Source organism: Triticum dicoccoides, chromosome 2B, assembly GCF_002162155.2.
Source record: "Triticum dicoccoides isolate Atlit2015 ecotype Zavitan chromosome 2B, WEW_v2.0, whole genome shotgun sequence".
Classification (NCBI taxonomy): Eukaryota; Viridiplantae; Streptophyta; class Magnoliopsida; order Poales; family Poaceae; genus Triticum; species Triticum dicoccoides.
Window position 1 is genome coordinate 94,330,942 of NC_041383.1, and position 4,275 is coordinate 94,335,216.

Here is a 4,275-nt window from a genome sequence, read left to right on the forward strand (position 1 = left end):
GGGGGTTGGGGTTTTTGGGGGGTTAATTTAGGTGTTTCATATATTGTGTTAGCTAGCTAATTAATAGAGAGAAGTGTCCTCTCTTATCTCCATGCTTGGTCGATGCTACATACTATATACGTATAGAAAGGACTAGACACGCTAGCTAGTAAGCAAATAAAGGAAACAGAAGATCGTCATGAACATATGCATACAGAGAGAAGTGATATCGACCACCTCTCCTTCTTCGAGAGATTGGTCGAACAACAAGTTCTCGTATATCTATCCGACACTACCGGCTACATATATACAATAATTATCTCTTACAATATAATCTCCTAATTATATATGAACACAGGGTCCACATAGTATTCTCCGTCTTCAGCAATCACGTGGTCAAGGAAGAATGCCGCCAATTCCTCTTGAATTGCTCGCATACGATCTGGTGCTAGGAGTTCATCCCGCATCCGAAAGATCTAATTTGAAGAAGGGGGTCAATAAATATATATATGAATAAATGAAATTCAACACAAATGATGGTAATTAAATAAAATTGTGAATATTATTGCTTACGCACTTCATATTGTTCGTCAGAGTAGCCCCGCTCACAGGTTGTGTGGCGGATAGACTCGCAAACGTAGTATCCACAGAAATCATTCTCTTGTTCGTGCCACAACCACTTTACAAGAAATAGAGGTCAATCAAACTGATAAGCAAGCATGCTAAATAGTATTGATGAAACTAGCGCTTGAATCACTAGGAGATGCGCGGAACATGCTACTATAGTACTTACTTTCGGGTGTCTAAATTGCAGCTTCTTCGGCAGTCCCGGAGCTTTTTTGGTGAATTTTCTCCAAACCCTGCCAGACAAAGAAAACAATTACTTGATATCAGGAAATAAACAAAGTTGCTGATATGGTGGATAATGATCGATTTAACTTAATTCTCGAGCATTTCAGTCATGTCCGCATACTCCTTGGGATCTTTTCGTCTCGAGTTTAAGACGGTTACTAGTCCCTGCTCAAGCTTAATCTCTAGGAGAATATAGTAGAACATGTGCACGCATGCATAACTCATCAATTACATTACTATAACCTAGACTAATAAGGGAAATCGAATATGCACAAGACAGTAACACTCACTTGAAGTTGTAAGGAAAGAGTATTATATCTTTGTTTTCATTTATTACCAACGATCGTAGCAAATTAGCCTCGGTATTTTCGGCATGATATTTAACCTCAGTTGCATCTATGAGATTTGTGTTAATGAACCCAATATCACCGATTTGTCTTTTCTTCAATTCGGCGATCTTCAATCTGCATAATATAGTAAGGATAATTATAAATACATGCAATGAAAGAGCTGACATATATAGAGAGACTTAATGACTGAAGTAGTACTACTTACAGACAGTAGCAAGTGACCGTTGATTTATCGAGGGCCTTTTGATTGAAAAACTGGAAGAACTCCTCAAATGGAACATTCAACAGTTCAATTCCAACGAGGTCATGCTCCTCTTTAACTCTCAGCGTCAAAGTATTCCTCCCCCCAGACTCTCTGCAGGTTTTCATGTACCAATCATGGAATCTTCGCATCATCGTTGTTAAAGATCTTTCATCTTTGACGAGAGGCTTCCCGTACTCGTATTTGTGTTCCTCCACCTCCAAGAAATCATAATGTACATCGTTGGGCAGGTAATCTCCAAGATTGCTATAACCGGGCACCATCCTCGGATCATTAGCGACGATGTCTCTAGACACCTTGAGCGGGGGGCATGATTGGTTCGCTTGTTCGCCGAGCTGGGCAAATTTTTTCCCAGCTCCTGGTAATTTTGGTCAGCCACATGGGCCAAGCCCAACAATTCAGTCTTTTATTTTGCTACAACATGGGCTTTTGGGCTCTAGAGTTTCAGATTTTATTGTTTTCAAGAGAAGGGTCCGCTAGTCTAATGGGTCCCAATTATGAGGTTCTAATAAGTAGGTCCCAGTTGTCAGGATTATATTCCTCATATTTCAGCAATCTCCTTGGATTCAGACAATGTTAGCAATAAGCCACGCCACGGTGGTGACCAACATGTGTGTGTAGGTCGAGTCGGGACGCCGGTGCGTGGCCGCGTCCATAGCCGTGGTCAGTTAGCCGGGTTGCGTGTGTTGCAGAGCGAGGCGTGGAGGCCCAGGTCTTGCGTGAGCAGCGGCTTACGTTCACTGGAGACCGAGTCACTCGGGTGCATAGTTTGCTCGTTCCGTTGTGATCTGGTTAGTCCAGATAAGGTAGAGTCAAGGTTAGTTAGTGCATGCGTGTGCATGGGTTAGCTGGTTAGTGGCCGGCGTGTGTGTACGTGGAGTTAGTGGCCGGTGTGGTGGCCGGATGGTGTATGTGCACCTGGGTATAAAAGGTCCTTCGATGTACTGCTCGTTTGTGTGTGTGGCTTGAGTTTGTGCTCGAGGAAGAAGCCGTTCGTGCGGCTGGCGTATGTGCGCCGGAAAAACACCATCGAGTCCTCTGTCTCCTCTTTTTTCTATCTTCGTGCGAGAGAGAGAGAGAGCGAGAGGGAGCTGGGCACCGGCGCAAAGAGCAAGCTAGGGCTCAGCGCCAACAGACAAGCTTCGCTTTGCTGGCTGCTTCGTAGTCATGGTAATATATATCGTGAAACTGTTAATATATATCGACCCATTTGACTTGCTACTAAACAAAATTATCATCGATGGATCGATGGATAACCCTGGAGGCACATGTGCCATGATTCTAACCTATGGAAGGTGTCAGCTGTTTTAATTTGCTCTATGGCAGATAGATTCCATTTGCAACCATGCGCGATCAGTGATTTATTGTCAGCTTGGCAATAACTACTACATCAAGTTAGTTGGCATATTGCTGGCATAGTCAACGAGAGCTCGTTACCGTTTAGGGCTCTAGGCGTTTACCAAAGTTTTCAAATTAGTACTCACTTTGTATAGATGCAGCGTGCAGCTATATGCATATGGTACAGTACTGGCACTGCCCCTATTAGTAGTAATTAACTCACTGGGATAGCTGACAATCATGGAGCTGACCAGCTCTCACGCTTCAGCTGATCGACATGGGCCGGCGGTGCTCCGGCTCCTCGCCGTGGCAGACGTGCTGACCATTGCCATCGTGGGGACGTCGAGCAAACTCCTGCCCATCATCAGCCGGTCTTTCTTGCCACGACAACATGCTGCTGCTGGCCATGGTCGTAGTCCTGGGAGATGCGTGCTGTTCAACTTCGGAGACTCCATCGATCGGCCGTGAGGAGGGAGCTTGTGTGATCGATAAGGGACGTTGTAACTTCAAGGCGAGTCTCCCTTCACTCACCTTTTCTCACTACCAAGTCCATTTTTGGTTGGTGCATCTTTTTCCCTGTCCATCACCATAAATAGCATAACCTTGCAACCAAGTCCCTAACATTTTGCAGTCAACACCCACAACGTTTTATTTTCTTACAAACAAGGACAAATTTTTGACAAGTCGTGGGATTTTCGGCCAGAAATTTCGGCAGCATAACGCGTTGAGAACAAATGCATCCGCAGCGGCACTGCTTGAGCGAAAGCATTTTGTGGTTCAAAAGGTGGACTAATACATAAATGAAATAAAACTTTAACTAGTCATTGGAATTTCCCCTTGAAATTTCGGCAGCATAACACGCGGCAACACATGAGTGAAAAGCGGCTTTTGCTACAGAGGCAAAACTAGCATTGCTGCCGGGCTTTCCTGAATCATCAGAGTGACTAGCTGAACCTCTTCCTAGGTGTACTTGTTGAGCTTGCATGGAAATCATCAGTGTGCGTGATAATCATGGGATGTGGCAACCTGTAATAAGTTAGCTGGACAAACCAGCAAGCAAAGAATTCCCAAGATAGAATTATCTTTACTAGATTCTTCGTTATGTTAAGGGCATGCCCAAAAATTTATATCGACTGATTGATGGAAATCAAAGGTCTCAATGCAGCTTACTACTACTGGGAACAAAGAAAAAAAGAACCAAAGGAAGAAAGACTTCTGCTAAGATGAAGGCAATTGGTTTTATTAACTAACTATATATGCCCATGGGGCCAAAGCACCATGTAACACAAATTAAGTTGATAAATCTCTTATGATCTATGAGAACTAACAAAGCAAACACGACAATGTACTATTCCAGCAGTTCATGGACATTTTTTACAGAAAAATATTATTAGTATTGTTAGTTTTCATCTTGACATTAACTTGTGTGTGGGAGTCTGGACGTTTATATTTCCTATGCATGTATGTGTGTTTTGAAGGAATGTGGATTTCATG